General features: G+C 43.2%; 1 pseudogene; it reads left to right on the top strand.

The window, feature by feature from the left end:
• Window positions 1-743: 743 nt before the first annotated feature.
• On the top strand, window positions 744-2,159 carry LOC136153238 (melanoma-associated antigen B2-like; annotated as a pseudogene).
• The last annotated feature ends 17,835 nt before the right edge of the window (window positions 2,160-19,994 follow it).

Genomic DNA, 19,994 nt, shown 5'->3' on the forward strand with positions numbered 1-19,994 from the left:
GAAAGAGGAGCTTCTCTGCCAGGAGCCCAATTGAGGAACTTGAGTGAGTACTCAGTGCATTTATCCCATCCCTTGGATTTGAGCCCAGGAAATCTCAGGGAAGGGCTGTGAGGTTGAGCATCTACTTCACCGCTTTATACCAAGTCTAGGGGAGGGGAAATGTCTAGTCTGAAGGTGCAGCCACCAGTCAGCAAAAGGAGAATGGTGCCCAATGTTTTAAGGAGCCAAGTTAAGGACCATGAATGGTGATCACAGTGAACTCAGGATAGAAAAAACCCTACTGAGCCCTCAGCACTGGGTATCCCCTGGGAGGGAAGTGGCCTGAGATATCACTCCACTTGGCTTCTGGATAATGTGGAGGTCTAAAGTTGTCTGCATCAGAGTAGCAGAGGGAAGGGTGCCCAGGCTCTGCCAAGGCTTGACATGGTGATACTAAAGATGAGCTGAGAGGACCGCAATTCTGGTAAATCCAAAGCAGGGCTGAGAGGATGCAGAGGGAAAATCTAAGGCCTCTGTTCCTCCTCTGTGGGATTCTGTGGGGACAGGCTGAGCACGAAACAGGAGCCTTGTGGGTTCCTCGGGCAGTGTCCTCAAGGACACCTGCAGAGGCGGCCTTTGATAAAGTCAAGGTGGAATGTCCCCATTTTAAGTTGCTCACATCACCTCATTCTCCATCCTCCAGGTGCACCAATCTCCTGTCCTTTGATCCAGACTCCTGCCTGTAGTTTCTGTCCACGGCCATCATGCCCCGTAGGCAGAAGAGTAAGGTCCCTGGTCAAGGGAAACATCAACAGGCCCGGGCTAAGACCCAGGGTCTTCATGATCAAGCCACCACATCTAGGGGAGAAGAGACCACCTCCTCCTCCCCTCCTGCTTTAGAGAGTGCTCCCTCAAGCTCCTCAGCTGCTGGCACCCCCATGGGGCCTCAGGGAGCCCAAGGCATGGCCAGTGCTGCTGCAGGTGCTATACCCAAAAGATATGGTGTCGGTGCTGCAGCACGCTCAAGATCTGATGTCAGTGGTGCAGCATGCTTAAGATCTGATGTCAGTGGTGCAGCACGCTCAAGATCTGATGTCAGTGGTGCAGCACGCTCAAGATCTGATGTCAGTGGTGCAGCACGCTTAAGATCTGATGTCAGTGGTGCAGCACGCTTAAGATCCGATGTCAGTGGTGCAGCACGCTTAAGAGCTGGTGTTGGTGCCACAGCACGCTCAAGAGCTGGTGTCGGTGCCGAGGGCCAAGGTCAGGGAGGTGAAAGTTCCTCCCAGGCCTCAGCTGCTGCTGAGAGCCGTCACACAGATCCTCTGAGCAAGCAGATGCAGGTGTTGGTGCAGAAGATGCTGTATAAGTATACGGTGAGGGAGCTCATTAAGAGGTCAGAAATGCTGAAGGCAATCAATAAAAGGTACAGGGGGCAATTCCCTGAGATCCTCAGGAGAGCCTCTGAGCACATAGAGACGGTATTTGGCCTGGTCCTGAAGGAAGTCAGGCCCGACGGTCACTCTTATATCCTGGTGAGCAACCTAGAGCTCAGCGACAGTGAATCTATGAGAAGTGACCGGGGGCTACCGAAGAATGGTCTTCTGATGCCTCTTCTGGGTGTCATCTACCTGAATGGCCACCGCCTCTCTGAGGAGAAGATCTGGAAGATCCTGAATTATCTGGGCATCTATGATGGAAGAAGGCACTTCATCTTTGGAGATACCAGGAAGTTCCTCACATAAGATCTGGTGCGGGAAGGGTATGTGGAGTACCGCCAGGTGCCAGGCAGCGATCCCCCTCGCTATGAGTTCCTGTGGGGTCCGAGAGCACTCATAGAATCCAACAAGATGAAAGTCCTGGAGTTTTTGGCCAGGATCAATGATACGGTCCCTGCTACCTTCCTGGAGCATTTTGAGGAGTCTTCCAGAGAGGAAGTAGAGAGCACCAGCGCCAGAGCTGTAGCCAGTGTTAGCACTTCTGCCTCGGGCAGGGCTGGCATGTCTGTCTGGGATGCTGCAGGCATTTCTGTCTCAGTCTGGGATGGCCCTTCTGCTGTAGCCCGGGCTGAGCATCCTGCCTCAGCCATGCCTGGCATTTCTGGTGCAGCCAGTGCTGGCCCTTCTGCCTCGGCCAGTGCCAACACTAGGGCCACATCCAGCCAGTCATCTCGCCCCTAGCGTGGGCTGAAGGCCGTTCTTCACTTTGTGGTCAGAAAAGCCTGTCATCAGCCTGTGTTCCTGTTGACTTTCCCCCCCCCCCTCAGTTTTCAGTTCTTTCTTTTTTCAACAGAAAGTGTATTGAGGTTGATGATACAAGTATTTGAATAACATGGGTCACACACACTTTGCTGTTTGTCAAATTCATGAGTAGGAATTTTGTTTTTGGAAATGCATATTGGAAGTCCTCAAATCAATTTTGTGATCCCGGATGAGAATAGCATCACTTTAGGATAAGAATATCCTTAGAAATGTGAAAGACACCACACTAATAGAAGCTCAGTACATAGATACATAGAGAGATAGCTGAAAGTTCTTCAATTTGTGGTTTGCTTTACTCTCTATTATAGTCTCCTTTTTTGTAAATGTATAAGATGTGTACTTGGATCTGCTTATGGTTTTCAAGAATGTTTGAGAATATAAATTATAGCAAATGATTTATTTGTGGCTCTTCTTTTACACAAACATTAATTGAGCATCTGCTTCAAAGAAGTCTTTCATGCCTGTACTGGCACTGTTTAGTCAAGGAAACTCCCAGTCGGCCCATTCCATTATAGTTTCCAGGGAAGCTGTCATTCTGTGGAAGAGGCTGAGATGCTCTCTACCTCAAGAAGAACAAGAAAGAACCAGGGTGAAGAGGGGGTGGAGAGAATATATTACTTTGGTTTCATTGCTAAGCAGAATTTTGGCTGATTGCAGAGGTGGGGTCATTTTTGTTTTTCTTTCAGTTAGAACGCTGGATAGTTTCTGATAGATGCAAAGAAAGAAAAGAAACACAGCTGATGTAACATCTGAGGTCAAGTTAATCATAATAAGTGCGATTGCCCGTAATTTCACAACAGAGGCAGGTGCTGTGTTAGATGCTTTCCATAAATACATATATTCCACCAGTCTGACAAGGCAGGGTTTATAAAACTCACTTCGCAGTGGAGAGCCCGAGGCTCATAGAGTTAGAGTTTGGTTTTGTGCCAAACTACTTAAGGCTGGTAAATGACAGAGCTAGGACTAGACCCCTGCTCTAAACTACTGTAGGATACATACAGTTCTTATTCCCCAACCGTGATACATACCCTTGTCTTTTCTTTTAAACAAGTACTTTTAATAATTGACATTTAATTTCCTTTTTCTTATTTATTTATTTGGCTGTGCTGGATCTTGTTTGTGGCACTTCGGGTCTACTTCCCTGACCAGGGTTCGAACCTGGGACCCCTGCAGTGGGAGCCCGGGGTACTAGCCACTGGACTACTAGGAAAGTCCCCACCCTGTATGGTTTATTTCAATGTTTTTCTCAATACTTCAAAATTTGTCCGAGGTGATAAAAAAGAATGCCCTTGTGCTCAAGCTAGTGGATCAGAATGTGTAGCCAGAGCAGTAAGAATACCAAATATATTCTACCAGAAATATGAATCCCTTATTCATTACTCATAGATAAATGAAAGAGACAATATTCGGTGACAGTATTAGCATGTGCATTGGCCCTGTGAGATAACCTCTGAAGACCAGGGGTTCTCCATATCACGCCTATAGTCTCATGTCTGTGGAAAGTAAATCTATCAGAACAGACATGACGTGAGAACCGTCACCTAGCTGATGAGATATATTGATGTACTTTTTTTCCCTGATGGATGACCACTTGTCCTGGGACTCCTGCTTTTGGCTGTGGTTTCTCCATCTCCTATCACTCCTGGGAAAAGGACCCATTCATTCTCTGTAGCATTGCAGAGCAAGCACGACTCTAGAGTTTGCAGGGATGTGGAATTTCCCCAGAAGCCTTTAATCCAAGACCCAGAAAGCAAGATGAGGACCCCATGTAGGAGATTTGAGGAGAGCAACACCCCAAAATACGGGGGTTGATCACTGGAACAGTACTCCCAACTGCTCTTAGTCACAGGGGATCTCAGACCTGTTAGGCTAAGCATAACCTCGCTTATTTTTCAGGCCTCTGAGACCTGAGAAACTTGGTCTCAGAGCAGAGTTCTGAGGTTGGTAAGGGAGAGAGGATTAGTCTCTCAGAATTGACAGTGATAAACCTGAATGAGGGTGAGGGAAAGATGCAGCGACATAGTAGGAACATGTAAAGACATACCTGTCCTTGTTGGCAAGCCCATGGAGACCAGAACTCTCTGGGCTGCTGTGGTTAACACTTTCAACTCAGGTCCCAGGAAAGTAGGGACTTTGGGAATCAGCAGAGCAGCCCCAGGAAGGGTGCAGAGTCAAAGTGAAGACCCAGGGTATGGACATGAAAGCCCCTCAACTCACAGCCAACAGGGCTACACTTAGCCCATCTTCTCCAGTGAGCCCTGGGAGGCAGAGGGAAGTGCTGGCCAGCTCAAGGGCCCCGTGACTTCTCCATAGTTGGTGTCAAGGAGGCAAGGACCTTGGTTTATAGACTGGCTGTTCATGAGAGAGTGGAAATGCCAGGTATGACAGTGGCACACTCTTGTATGAGGAGTGCAGCATGCAACTACCCCGCTACAGATAAATTCTTAGAAAGTCCTGCAAATGTAATGGGCCCTGGGAGGGAACAGGCAGGACTTTCAGACTAGGTTTATCCCTCATTTTCTGAAGGCGAATGGCTTCAGGGCCTTACAGTCCTTGGACTAGTGCAGGAGGACCCATTCAGTTGAGGTCGGGTACCCAGTTCCGAACAGGACTCAACTGATGGCACTGGCTGACAACGAAGGATCCCTCCCAGAAGGAAGGGGGCCACGGAGGGCTCTGTCCCTGTCAGGCCTGAGACTCTGCCACTTAGGCCTGGTGACATGGTGAGTCCTAATCACTTCCTCCCAGAGCGTCTTGTGGAGGGAAGGAACATCATCCTGGTCAACGGGAGCAGCCAGTGCTCAACAGAAGGACGATTTCCAGATTGTACAGAAAGATAAGGTCCCTGATGACTGAAAAGACCATCTGTCTCAAAACAATAGGGGCAGAACATATTCCTTCCACTGCTGTTAACCTCGGAAGACCACAGGCTGTGGTGACCCGATGAGGCGAATTCCACTTCTCCCTTGGGGGTCTCAGGGAATTGGGGGCCAGAGGGGGGAAGCCTTAAGGCAAACCAGGGAAGATTTCCAGGTTATTTCCAAGTCAGGGTGAGGATGGTAAAACTGTTTAAACACACATACCAAGATGGCCACACAGAATCTTCCCTACTGTCAGACTAGAAGGCCACAGGTAGAGTTGTCAGGCCAAGGGCCCCTTCAATTCTGACTGTGTAATAGCAGGAAAGTTGGGGTTTTGATCTGATGGTGGTGGTCCCATGTCAACAGAGGGGGGAGTTTTGGGCTTGGCTAAGAGTCAAATTTTGGACCCTGACTTGGGACCCTGAGAGGAACCGTCTGTCATCCTCAAGGAGCTTGCCACAGCTTTCATTCTCGTGAGACTATGGGCAGGGCTGGCTAGATAAGGCCACCCTATCTCCTCCTCCAGGCTCACAGGGAGGTATGGGTCTTACTATGAGGAGGTAGGCCTCAGGTCAAGAAGGAGGGGATTCCCCAGGCCTCACCAGAAGTCAAATTGTGAAGTCCAAGTGAAGGTTGAGGGGTCTACTCATCCCTGAATAGAGGGGACTAAAGAGAGTCATGCCCTGCCCTTTGATGTCAGTTCTAGAAAGCTCAGGGGAAGACTGTCAGGCAAGGCTCTCCCTCACATCTTTATACCAGGCCTCCTTCTTCTTGTTGAATTGCTAAGCCATGTCCGACTCTCTCGTGACTCCATGGACTATAGCCCACCAGGCTCCTTTGTCCATGGGATATTCCAAGGAAGAATTCTGGGGTGGGTTGCCATTTCCTCCTCCAGGGGATCTTCCTGACCCAGACACTGAGTCTGCATCTCCTGCAGCTGCTGTATCACAGGCAGACACTTTACTGCTGAGCCACCAGGGAAGCCCTGTATCGGGCCTAAGGGAGGCCAGGTCTTCGTTGGAAAGTAAGCCACCTGTCATGAGAAAGGAGGGATATGGTTCCTGCCAGGCACTGTGGCAGATGCTTTACAGTTACCACCACATGCCACCAGTCCTTCCAGGCAGGGCTTGCCAAACTCCCTTCAGAGTTAAAGAGCCCAAGGCTCTCTCAGAGAGTTTAATGGTGTGACAAACTTCCCATGGCTGCTTAAGTGACAGGGATGGGCATAGCCCCCTGATCTGAGTTATTCTAAGGCTCACCCTCTCACTCCTGCAAGCCTGCGCTGACCTTGTACCCTTAATTCCCTACTTATTCTCATTACTGTGAAATGTATTGGAAGTAATCAAAGAAAAACTCGAACGGTGAACTATTACATTGTAATACATAGCCAGAGCAGTAATAATAATAATGCCATAACAAACATGTCATATGAAGAGAGGAAAAAAAGAGATAATATTTGCTGGCAATAAGATCATCTATGCATACATGTGAGGTTTCAGATAAGCTTAAAAGATCAAGGACTCACAAAACAATCATCAGATTGCCATTTTTTGTATAAAGAAATCTCTGTTAGATCTAAAATATAAAGTTTATTTAATAGAGGTTGCCTGAGAAATCTGGCTGAAGGAGAGAAGGGACAGGTTACCACGTTTTGTTTCGTAGGTCTCTACCTGGGCCCCCTTACTTATGCCATGGATTTACCATCTCTTATCACTCCCAGGACAGGGATTCGTTCTCTGCAAGGTTTGGAGCAGGGAAAGTGATCGGGGCTTTTCAGGGATGTGGCATTTCCCAAGAAGCCTTTAATCAAAGGGGCAAAGGCCTATAGGAGGACACCCATACGTCTGAACTGAGGAAAGCACCCCCAAGAATATTAGGTGTACGAAGGTTCCAGGGAGAGATCTCAAGGTGGACATCTCTTTTCCCTGTTGTCACAGTACAGTTGTCAGGGACTTGAAACCTTTGGTCTAAGGGGTACTATCTCAGGTCAGATTAGGAATTGTCCAATATATATGTGAAGCCCCTGACAAAGAAGTGGAAGAAATAGCGACCCAGAACTGCTAGGGTTCTGTAGCATCCACTTCCTGCTGTCAGCCCTTGGAGGTCCTGAATTCCATCATAGGATGAGGAAGAGAGAGGCCTCGAGAGCTAAGAGAGAGTGCTACTGCCATGGGCAGGGCACGTTCCAGGTCTCAGTCCTCTAGCTCCTCCCACATAGTGACATCCAGGGCAGATCCTTCATCTTGAGGTTGAAAAGAGAAGGAAGTATTTGAAGTAATTGAGTGCCAAGATGGAGCTTAAGGGAACACATTTTATGTCTTTTTTTGTTCTTCCTTGACCTCAGTAACTGGGAGATGTATCTTTTTCTGCTTAGGGCTTGCTTTTTCATAGTATTGAAGTATTCTTCCTTGTCATCCAAGGTCTCTTTGACTTCCATATCTGTGTTTATGAACAAAGTATATCCCATTTATTACTGTATTTCAGTATAAGTATAAAGGTTTTGGTATTTTCTATAATTGGAAATCCTTGTGTCTCTCTTTGTGATTCAGAGCAAGATAACATGTCAAGAGTATTGGGAGTTTCTTACCAATGTGAATGAAGACTAAGTGAAATTGTTGATATCAGGAAATAATGAAAAGGGTCTTGAGTGTGTGGTCTGCAATACAGTGGAACAGGAATTCCCAGTCCCTGTCTCCCCACAGCAACCCAGATTTTAAAATTGTATAAGTAATAAAATACCTTTATAGAAGGTCTAGAACCCAATTAAGAAATTGCAGTACCATAGGTAAGCATAAAATTTACATCAGCTGCACTTGAAATGTGTCATCCAACCATCTCATCCCTTGTCACCCCCATCTCCTACTGCCCTCAATTTTTCCCGACATCAGGGTCTTTTCAAATGAGTCAGCTCTTTGCATCAGGTGGCCAAAGTATTGGAGTTTCAGCTTCAAACTCAGTCTTACCAATGAACACTCAAAACTGTTCTCCTTTAGGATGAACTGGTTGGATCTCCTGGCAGTCCAAGGGACTCTCAAGAGTCTTCTCCAACACCACAGTTCAAAAGCATCAATTCTGCAGTGCTCAGCTTTCTTTATAGTCCAAATCTCACATCTGTACATGACCACCAGAAAAACCATAGCCTTGACTAGATGGACCTTTCTTGACAAAGTCACGTCTCTGCTTTTTAATATGATGTCAAGGTTGGTCATAACTTTCCTTCCAAAGAGTACGCCTCTTTTAATTTCATGGCTGCGATCACCATCTGCAGTGATTTTGGAGCCGAGAAAAATAGTCAGCCACTGTTTCCACTGTTTCCCCATCTATTTGCCATGAAGCTATGGGACCGGATGCCATGGTCTTAGTTTTCTGAATGTTGAACTTTAAGCCAACTTTTTCACTCTCGTCTTTCACTTTCATCAAGAGGCTCTTTAGTTCTTCACTTTCTGCTATAAGGGTGGTGTCATCTGCATATCAGAGGTTATTGATATTTCTCCTGGCAATCTTGATTCCAGCTGGTTCTTCTTCCAGCCCAGTGTTTCTCATGATGTAATCTGCACATAAGTTAAAGAAGCAGGGTGACAATATACAGCCTTGACTTACCACTTTTCCTATTTGGAAGCAGTCTCTTGTTCCATGTCCAGTTCTAACTGTTGCTTCCTGACCTGCATATAGGTTTCTCAAGAGGCAGGTCAGGGGGTCTTGTTTTCCCATCTCTTTCAGAATTTTCCACAGTTTATTGTGATCCACACAGTCAAAGGCTTTGGCATAGTCAATAAAGCAGAAATAGATGTTTTTCTGGAACCCTCTTGCTTTTTGATGATCCAGCAGATGTTGGCAAATTGATCTCTTGTTCCTCTGCCTTTTGTAAAACCAGCTTGAATATATGGAAGTTCATGGTTCATGTATTGCTGAAGCCTGGCTTGGAGAATTTTGAGCATTACTTTACTAGCGTGTGTGATGAGTGCAATTGTGTGGTAGTTTGAGCATTCTTTGGCATTGCCCTTCTTTGGGATTAGAATGAAAACTGACCTTTTCCAGTCCTGTGGCCACTGCTGAGTTTTCCAACTTTGCTGGCATACTGAGTGCAGCACCTTCACAGCATCATCTTTCAGGATTTGAAATAGCTCAACTGGAATTCCATCACCTCCACCAGCTTTGTTCGTCTCCATTGCTGACCTGTAAGTAAACTCTTCAGTACCATTTTTCTAGATTCCGTCTATATGCATTAGAATAAAATATTTATCTTTCTCCCTTTGACTTACTTCACTCTGTATAATAGGCTCTAGGTTCATCCACCTCATTAGAACTGACTCAAATATGTTCCTTTTTATGGCTGAGTAATATTCCTTTGAGTATATGTACCACAACTTCTTTATCCATTCATCTGTTGATGGACATTTGTGTTGCTTACATGTTCTAGATATTGTAGATAGTGCTGCAATGAGCAATGGGTATATGTGTCTTTTCAATTTTGGTTTCCTCAGGGTATATGCCAGGGAGTGGGATTGGTGGGTCACAGTTTTATTCCTAGCTTTTTAAGGAATCTTTATATCGTCTTTCACAGTGGCTGTATCAATTTACATTCCTACCAGCAGTGCAAGAGCATTCCCTTTTCTCCACAGCCTCTCTAGCCTCTATTTTTTGTAGACTTTTTGATGACGGCCATTCCAACTAATTTGAGGCGATAGCTCATTGTAGTTTTGATTTGTGTTTCTCTAATAATGAGTGATTTTGAGCATCTGTTCATGTGTTTGTTAGCCACCTATATGTCTTCTTTGGAGAAATGTCTGTTTAGGTCTTTTTCCACTTTTTGATTGGGTTGTTTGTTTTTCTGGTATTGAGTTGTGTGCACTGATTTTATATTTTTAAAATTAATCCTTTCTTAGTTGTTTCATTTGCTGTTATTTTCTCCCATTCTGAGGGTTGTCTTTTCACCTTGCTGATCGTTTCCTTTGCTGTGCAAAAGCTGTTAAGTTTCACCAGGTCCCACTTGTTACATTTATTTTTATTTCCTTTACTTTGGGCGGTGGGACATAGAGGGTCTTGCTTTGATTTATGTCATCGAGAATTCTGTCTGTGTTTTCTTCTAAGAGTTTTATGGTTTCTGGTCTTACATTTAGTTCTTTAATCCACCTTGAGCTTATGTTTGTCTATGGTGTTAGAAAGTGTTCTAATTTTATTCTTTTACACGTAGCTGTCCAGTTTTCACAGCACCATTTATTGAAGAGGTTGTCTTTGCCCCATTGTATATTGTTGCATCCTTTGTCAAAAACAAGGTACCCACAGGTACATGGGTTTATTGCTGGGCTTTCTATCTTGTTCCATTGGTCTATATTTCTGTGTTGTGCCAGTGCCATACTGTCTTGATGACTGTAGCTTTGTAGTATAATCTGAAGTTGGGAAGGTTGATTCCTCCAGGTCCATACTTTTTTCTCAAGACTGCTTTGGCTCTTCGGGGTCTTTCATGTTTCCATATGAATTGTGAAATGTTTTGTTCTAGTTGTGTGAAAAATGCCATTGGTGACTTCATGGGTATCACATTGAATCTGTAGGTTGCGTTTGGCCATGTAGTCATTTTCACAATATTGATTCTTCCTACGCAGGAACATGGAATGTCTCTCCATCTTTTTATGTCATGTTTGATTTCTCTCATCAATATCTTATAATTTTCTGTGTACAGTCATTTGTCTCCTTAGGTAAGTTTATTCCTAGATATTTAATTCTTTTTGTTGCAATGGTAAGTGGGATTGATGCCTTGATTTCCCTTTCTGATTTTTCATTGTTAGTATATAGAAATGCAAGTGATTCCTGTGTATTGATTTTGTATCCTGCAACTTTACTAAATTCACTGATTAGTATTAGTAATTTTCTGATAGTATATTTAGGGTTTTCTATGTACAGTATCATGTCATCTGCAAACAGTGAGAGCTTTACTTCTTCTTTTCTGATCTGGATTCCTTGTATTTCTTTGTCTTCTCTGAGTGCTGGAGCTAGGACTTCCAGAACTATGTCAAATAATAGTGGTGAAAGTGGATACCCTTGCCGTGTTCCTGATTGTAGGGGGAATACTTTCAGTTTTTAACCATTTACAGTAATATTTTCTGTAGGCTTATCATATATGGCCTTTACTATGTTGAGGTAGGTTCCTTCTGTGCCCATTTCTTGACGAGTTTTAATCATAAATGGGTGCTGAATTTTGTCAAGGGCTTTTTCTGCATCTCTTGAGATTATCTTTCGTTTTTATCTTTCAATTTGTTTATATGATATATCACATTGATTGATTTGCATATAATGAAGAATACTTGAATCCCTGAAATAAACTCAGCTTGATCATGGTGTATGAGCTTTTTGATGTGTTGCTGAATTCTGTTTGCTAAAATTATGTTGAGGATTTTTGCACCTATATTCATCCCTGATATTGGCCTGTCGTTTTCTTTCTTTGTGTTGTCTTTTTCTGGTTTTGGTATCAGGGTGATAGTGGCCTTGTAGGATGAGTTTGGAAGTGTTCTTTGCTCTGCAATTTTTTGAAAGAGTTTTAGAAGTATAGGCATTAGCTCTTCTCGAAATGTTTCACGCAATTCTCCTGTGAAGTCATCTGGTCCTGGGCTTTTGTTTTTTGGAAGGTTTGTTATCACAGCTTCAATTGCAGTGCTTGTAACTGGGTCGTTCATAACTTCTGTTTCTTCCTGTTTCAGTCTTGGAAGATTGAATTTTCTAAGAATGTGTTCATTTCTTCCAGGTTATCCATTTTATTGCCATACAGTTGTTCAATGGCCTCTTATAATCCTTTGTATTTCTACATTATCTGTTGTAACCTCTCATTTTCATTTCTAATTTTTTTTATTTGATTCTTCTCCCTTTCGTTCTTGATGAGTCTAGCTAAAGGTTTGTCAGTTTTATCTTCTCAAAGAACCAGCTTTTAGTTTTATTAATCTTTACTATTGTTTCTTTCCATTCTTTTTCAAATATTTCTGCTCTGATCTTTATGATTTCTTTCCTTTTTCTAATGTTGGGAAATTTTTTGTTCTTCTTTTCCAGTTGTTTTAGGTGTAAAGTTAGATTGTCTGTCTGAAGTTTTTCTTGTTTTTTGAGGTAGGATTACATTGCTATAAACTTCCCTCTTAGAACTACTTTTGTTGCATCCCATAGGTTTTGAGTAGTCATGTTTTCATTGTCATTTGTTTCTAGAAATGTTTTGTTTTCTCTTTTGCTTTCTTAAGTAACCTGTTGGATATTCACGTGCTGTGTAATCTCCATGTGTTATTGTTTCTTACAGTTTTTTTTCTTGTAATTGATATATAGTCTCATAGTGTTGTGGTCAGAGAAGATGCTTGATATGATTTCAGTTTTCTTAAATTTACTGAGGTTTGAATTTTGCCCCACGATGTGGTCTATCTTGGAGAATGTTCCATGTGCCCTTGAGAAGAAGGGGTATTCTTCTGCATTTGGATGGAATGTCCTGACAATGTCAATGAGATCCATCTCATCGAATTTGTCATTTAGGACTTGTGCTTCCTTATTAATTTCCTGTTGATGATCTGTCCATTGGTGTGAGTGGGGTGTTAAAGTCTCCTACTATGATTGTGTTACTGTCAATTTCTCCTTTTATGTCTGTTAGTGTTTGTCTCATGTATGAGGTCCCCCTATGTTGGGTGCATAGATATTTACAATTGTTATGTCTTCCTCTTGGATTGATCCCTTGATCATTATGTAGTGTCCTTTCTTATCTCTTGTAAACTTCTTTATTTTAAGGTCTATTTTGTCTGACATGAGGATTGCTACTCCAGCTTTCTTTTGCTTCCCGTTTGCATGGAATCATTTTCCATTTTCTCATTTTCAGTCTATATGTGTCTTTAGGTCTGAGGTGTGTTTCTTGTAGACAGCACATATATGGGTCTTGTTTGTGTATCCATTCAGCCAGTCTGTGTCTTTTGGTTGGAGCCTTTAATCCATTTACATTTAAGGTAATTATTGATATATATGTTCCTATTGCCATTTTCTTCATTGTTTGGGGTTGATTTTGTAGATCTTTTTTCTTCTCTTGTATTTCTTGACTGTATAAGTCCCTTTAATGCTTGTTGTAAAGCTGGTTTGGTGGTACTGAATTCTCTTAACATTTGCTTGTCTGAAAAGCTTTTCATTTCTCCATCAATTCTGAATGAGATACGTGCCAGGTACAGTACTCTTGGTTGTAGATTTTTCCCTTTCAGTACTTTAAATATATCTTGTCATTCCCATCAGGCCTGCAGCGTTTCTGCTGAAAGATCGGCTATTAAACGTATGGGGTTTACCTTGTATGTTACGTGTTGCTTTTCCCTTACTGCTTCTAATATTCACTTTTTGTGTTTTATCTTTGTTAGTCTGATTAATATGTATCTTGGCATGTTTCTCCTTGAGTTTATCCTGTATGGGACTCTTTACACCTGTTGGACTTGACTGGCTATTTCCTTTTCCATGTGAGGGAAATTTTCAACTATAATCTCTTGAAAATTTTTCTCCTACCCTTTCTTTTTCTCTTCTTCTGGGACCCCTATAATTCGACTGTTGGTACGTTTGATATTGTCCCAGAGGTATCTGAGACTATCCTCACTTCTTTTCATTCCTTCTACTTTATTCTGCTCTTCAGATGGTATTTCCACCATTTTATATTCCAGCTCAATGATTCCTTCTTCTGCTTCAGATATTCTGCTCTTGATTCCTTCTAGCATATTTTTAATTTCAGTAATTGTCTTGTTTGTTTTGGTATGCTTATTCTTTAATTCTTATATGGCTTTGTTAGTTGATATTTGAATTTTATCTATGTTGTTTTCAAGGGTTTTGATCATCTTTACTCTCATTACTCTGAATTATTTTTTTCAGGTAGTTTGACTATTTCCTCTTCATTTATTTGGACCTCTGTGTTTTTACTTTGTTCCTTCACTTCTGTAGTATTTCACTGCTTTTTCTTTCTTTTTTTTTAACTTAATTTGCTTGAGGTCTCCTTTTCCCAGGCTTCAAGGTTGAATTCTTTCTTCCTTTTGGTTCATACCCTCCTATGTTGGTCCAGTGGTTTGTGTAACCTTGTATATGGTGAGTTTTGTGCTTAGATTTCTTGTTTGTTTGTTTTGCCACTGATGGGCAAGGCTGAGTGAGGTTGGTAATCCTGTCTGCTGATGATTGGGTTTGTATTTTTGTTTTGTTTGTTGTTTAGATGAGGTGTCCTGCTCAGGGTGCTACAGGTGGTTGGATGATGCTGGTTCTTGTATTCAGGTGGTTTCTTCTGTGTGAGTTCTCACTGTTTGATACTCCCTAGGGTTAGTCTGGAGAAGGCAATGGTACCCCACCCCAGTACTCTTGCCTGGAAAATCCCATGGACGGAGGAACCTGGTAGGCTGCACTCCATGGGTTGCTAAGAGTCGGACACGACTGAGTGACTTCATTTTCACTTTTCACTTTCATGCATTGGAGAAGGAAATGGCAGCCCACTCCAGTGTTCTTGCCCAGAGAATCCCAGGGACCGGGGAGCCTGGTGGGCTGCCGGTTACAGGGTCGCACAGAGGAAGCGACTTAGCGGCAGCAGCAGCAGCAGGGTTAGTCCTCCAATTGTCTAGGGTCTTGGAGTCAGTACTCCCACTCCAAAGGTTCAGGGCTTGATCTCTGTCAGGAACAAAGATTCCACAGGTGATTTGTTATGGCATTAAATGAGATTAAAACAAATACTCAAAAACAAGAAACCAAAGATGAACCCCAGGCAAATGGCAGTTACAAAATCAGGCAAATAATTGAAATAATGGAATGTACACATATACATATAAATCCATAAGCAAAATCAAAACAGTTCAATGAAAATAAAGTACAATAGATTGACCCAGCGAACAGAAGAAACCAAAAATTATATCTACCATTTACAAAGCAAGCTTACTAAAGCACAAACTGGAAAACAAAACTAAAGCAAGATGGCAAGTGGGGAATAAAGCAATGAAAACAAAAGTAACCAATGTGTTGAGAGGAAAGGAAAGAAAGAATAGATATGCAAAGTTAAATAGAGGTAGAAAAAGAAGATTTATATACATTAAAGATTAACTGCAAGGAGAAAAGAACAGTGGGAAGAGCAAACAAAGGCATACATGTAGAATCAATAATAATAGCTTTAAAAATTAAAATTAAAATAGAAAAAAAAAAAGAAGAAAGCAAATAAGAAGGAAAACTCCACAGAACTGTAAAATCCCAACGTCGAGGCAGAGGTTTATAACAACAGTAAAAGTGTGACTGAAAAAAGTCCCAAAAGCTTAATTAGATTTAATAGTGGCAATAAAATTTAAAACTACAATGGGGGTGGGGGAAAGAAAAAGAAAAAAAATCCAAAAGAATCTACAGAACAAGTCAAAACATAAGAATAATGAATGTTTTCTTGAGTCACTGCTGTCAGAGTCCTTTCCCTTGCTGGGATTCATAGTCCACCTCTCCTCCCTAGGATACTCTCCAACACTATGCTGGTCTCTGGACCTGCTCTGGGGGCAGTTCAGATGCTAATCTGGTCCTACTATTCTGTGTTCTTGCGTCCAATATCCACAGCTATCAGAACTAGTGCATTTTCTTTTGTGGGAGCTCTCAGTGACCTTTTATATATTCCAGAGACACAGAGTCTGGCTAGTTGATTGTGTGAATTTCATCTGCAGCTTGTACAGCTGGTGGGAAGATTTTGGGTCTTCTTCCTTAGCCACACTGCCCCTGGGTTTCACCCGTGGTTTTATTTCCACCTCTGCATGTGAGTCATCCACTAGGGTAACTCCTGAGGCTGCCCTGGAGGACTGAGGTCTGCCCCAATGAGGGCTGGGTGTGGAGGTGGTGCATTTCCTTGTGTCGCAGTGGTTCTGGCAGCACCAGGGACTCAGGGGAGTTGGTGGCTAGGGCAGCAGGAAATATAGTGCTCTAGAAGGGTATGGCAACCAGTATTGGCCAATATGTTCCAGTATTCTTGCCTGGAGAGCCCCCCTGACAGAGAAGCCTGGCAGGCCACAGTCCACAAGGTTGCAAAGAATTGGACATGAATGTAGCAACCCTACATGCATAGACACAAGACTTATTTGCCTGTGGCAGCTCTGCCCAGCGAGGGTTGATTGCAAAGGTGGCGCAGCTCCTTGGGTTGTGGGGACCCTTGTGGCGCCAAGTGTGCAGGGACACGGACTGCTTCCACCGCAGGAGTTATGGCCCTATCAGAGTCTTCTTTCTAGCCTCTTGTAGCTGGTGATCAGAAGGCCTCTTTGGCCAGTCTTTCTCTGTAGCTCTGCCCATTCAGGCACTTAGAGGGCTCCCTTACCTGTGGTCCTTCCTGTTGTGCGCATTAGGCACATAGAAGGCACCCCCCCGCCCCCCGCCGGGCTGGGGCTCTACTCTGTAGATCGGCATGTCAGGCACTTAAAGGGGCACCCTGCATGGGATCCTATTCTGTAGTCCAGTGCGTCAGGTGTTTGATGGGCCAGCCTTTCTATTCTTCAGCTATCGATGCTGGCATGTTGGGGGAGAGAGCCTATGGTGATGGCTCCACCCTCTACACGGAGAAGGCAATGGCACCCCACTCCAGTACTCTTGCCTGGAAAATCCCATGGACGTAGGAGCCTGGTAGGCTGTGGTGCATGGGGTCGCTAAGAGTCAGACACGACTGAGCGACTTCACTTTCACCTTTCACTTTCATGCATTGGAGAAGGAAATGGAAACCCACTCCAGTGTTCTTGCCTGGAGAATCCCAGGGACGGGGAGCCTGGTGAACTGCCGTCTACGGGGTCGCACAGAGTCGGACCCGACTGAAGTGACTTAGCAGCAGCAGCAGCCACCTTCTACATTTGACTCAGTAGTATCGCCTTGCTTCCACGGCTGCCTGTCTGTCCTCCACAGGCACTGCCCACCACAATCTCCTCTCTCACATCCCCATAATTGTTCTCTCCATGGTCAAGAGGAGCTCTCGCCATGAGATTGCTCCACAATCCCTAAACTCCAGCTCCCAACTGCTGTGCCTTCTAGGGGACCTGTGTCCCAGTATGGGAGGTGTGTGGCAGCGGCAAGGATTGTCGTTCTCATTCCATTTAGGCTGCCACAGATCAGCTGGTACACTCTCAGCCTTAATGTTTCTTCTCTGACTCAGACAGTTACCCCGATGTGGGGATCAAACCCCTGCTTCAGTGCCCCCACCCGACGAGAGCATGTCCAGTCCTACTAACACTCCTGTTCTAGTTCCTAGTTCCCTCCTCCTACCGAGTTTGGTGTGGTTCTCGATATTCTTTTCTGCTGATCAGGCACGCCAGTTCACTCTCATCTGGTGTTCTGCATGCACTTCTGTGTCTGAAGGTGTATTCCTGATGTATCCGTGGAGAGAGATGTACTCCACATCCACCTATACCTCTGCCATCTTGTTCTCATCTGAAAATATAGTTTTGTTTTTTAAAAAATTACACGAATGAACTTCTTTAGCAAATAGAAACGGACTGAACAGATATCAAAGGCAAGCTTCTGGTTACCAAAGAGGAAACAAGAGAAAACGTGGCAGGGAGTGATAAACATATACACGCTATTGTATATAAGGTAGATAACCGACAAGGATCTACTGTATAGAGCAGGAAACTCAATATTCTATGATAACTTATATGACCAAAGATACTCTAAAAGAATGCATATATGGATATGAATAACTGATTCACTTTGCAGTATACCTGAAACTAACACACCATTGTAAATTAAATATACTCCAATAAGATTTAAATCAGAAAATCACTGAGGAGAAAGGACACCTGTCTGGACAGCTTTTAAGGCACATGAAAAGGCCCTATTCTGGACGAAATGCCACAAAGTACATGCATTTGTAAGGAAGGGAAATGAGCTCTAGGATTTGAGACAGAAAGAGATAGGCCAATTCTATGATTTAGTGCAAATGTCGTCAGGGTTTTGTGCAAATGATCAGGACTCCCCTAACCTATAGAACAGCTAACCCTGAGCCTTAAAGGGAAACAATAAACACCATCTGCCAGTGTTTCGGTTATACAACAAGAAGGCTGGACAGCATGAACACTTGAGGTGGATTGAACCCCGTGAGTTCATCACCAAAGGAATCAAATGGTCTCCTTTCCTCTAAACACAACATCTCTAAGTCAGAGGACATAGAGTGTCATCTCTATAGATCAGAAGATCAAAAGGACCTTTCAGGCTTCTTACATAGGGTACTCTATTGTCAATGGTATAGAAGAGAACCCTGATAGAACATCATGAAGTCTGGAAGGATTACATGAGTGAAGATGTGTTTGTTGTGACAAAAACAAACAAACAAACAAACAAACCACGAAATCCCAAAACAGTAAATTCCATCTAAAGAAAACAGTCCAGGTGTTGTGCATGCCTTTCCAGGATTTGTGACAGAGTCAGTTGAGGAAATCTTGAAAGAGACTGTGGATATGGCATGCAAAGTTGGGAGAACGGCAGAGGAATTAACAGAATATGACTTGATGGAGATGAGTGGTTCTGAACCAGAGCTGGATGATGAGGAACAACATGCAGAGGAAGCAGTGTCAGAAACCAAATTGACATTAGACAATCTGGCAGAAGTGTTCAGAGGACTCAAGACTGCTTTTGACTCTTGTATGGCATGGACCCTTTTGTGATCTGGGCACTGAAACAAAGGCAAGTGGTGGAAGGAGGGCTGATAATACACAGAAACATTTTTAGAGAAATGAAACCTAAAAATATTTGCACAAAAATTACAATGTATTTCCATAAAGGTACACTGAGTGTGTCTGCTTCTCCTGCCTTCCCTTCCACCTCCTCTGTTCTTCCATCTGTGCCACTCATCAAGGTCAGGCCCTCCACTTCCTCCTCCTCCTCAGTCTACTCAGCAAGAAGGAGTCGGGAACGAAGACTTTCATGATGATGCACTTCCACTCAATGAGTAGTAAATAATCGTCATGCCATATGGGTAATCAACTCATCTGCTGAGTATGTGTGAGTGTCTTTGTGCTAAGAGCTAATAACTGTATGCCCAGGACTCTATGAGATGCTTCTGTGTCATCATCACCATCATCAACACCAACACCTAAGTAATCATCCTGTAGAACATAGCGTGCAAGACTTGTATTGAAGTGGATAGCCTACCATTGCATAGGCAGAAGGTGAGTGACATTTAATATAAAAGTAATAATATTTTCATTTTTCTGTTTTGTGATTTACTTTCAAGGAACTATATTATTGTACTACCTCTCTCTTGTGTCCCACCTCTCTCTTGTGAATGGATAAACATAAATGCATATCAACCTGTCATCACAGGTGTTTTCTCTTGAAGTCACAATGTTATCAGTACTCTATTATAAATATGACCATAATTGTGTATGATATAAAAAATTTTAGTGATTCATTCATTACTGTATATTCTCAGCTACCATGAAGCAATCCTTTCAAGTACACTGAAAGAGAAAGCGAAGTCGCTCAGTCCTGTCCGACCCTTTGTGACCCCGTGGACTATAACCTACCAGGCTTCTCCATCCATGGGATTCTCCAGGCAAGAATACAGGAGTGGGTTACCGTTTCCTTCTCCAGGGGATCTTCCCAACCCAGGGGTTGAACCCAGGTCTCCCGCATTGGAGGCAGACTCTTTAACCTCTGAGCCACCAGGGAAGCCCCACTAGGCTACTATAAAGCAATTATATTTCTTCTTCTTCCTGATTAATGCTTGAATCATTATACCTGTAACTAAATATGAATTTCTTTTCACATTAAGTTTTCAGTTTTGATATATAGTGTCTTGTATCTATAGTCTTTTGTGTCAGTAAGACAAAATAGATGTAGGTACTGACAGACAATTCTTGTAAATGGATGCTTACTACTGAAGTATTGATAAACACAGTACCGTTATTATATTTTCTCTTATGATTTT

Source organism: Muntiacus reevesi, chromosome X (genome assembly GCF_963930625.1).
Source record: "Muntiacus reevesi chromosome X, mMunRee1.1, whole genome shotgun sequence".
NCBI lineage: Eukaryota > Metazoa > Chordata > Mammalia > Artiodactyla > Cervidae > Muntiacus > Muntiacus reevesi.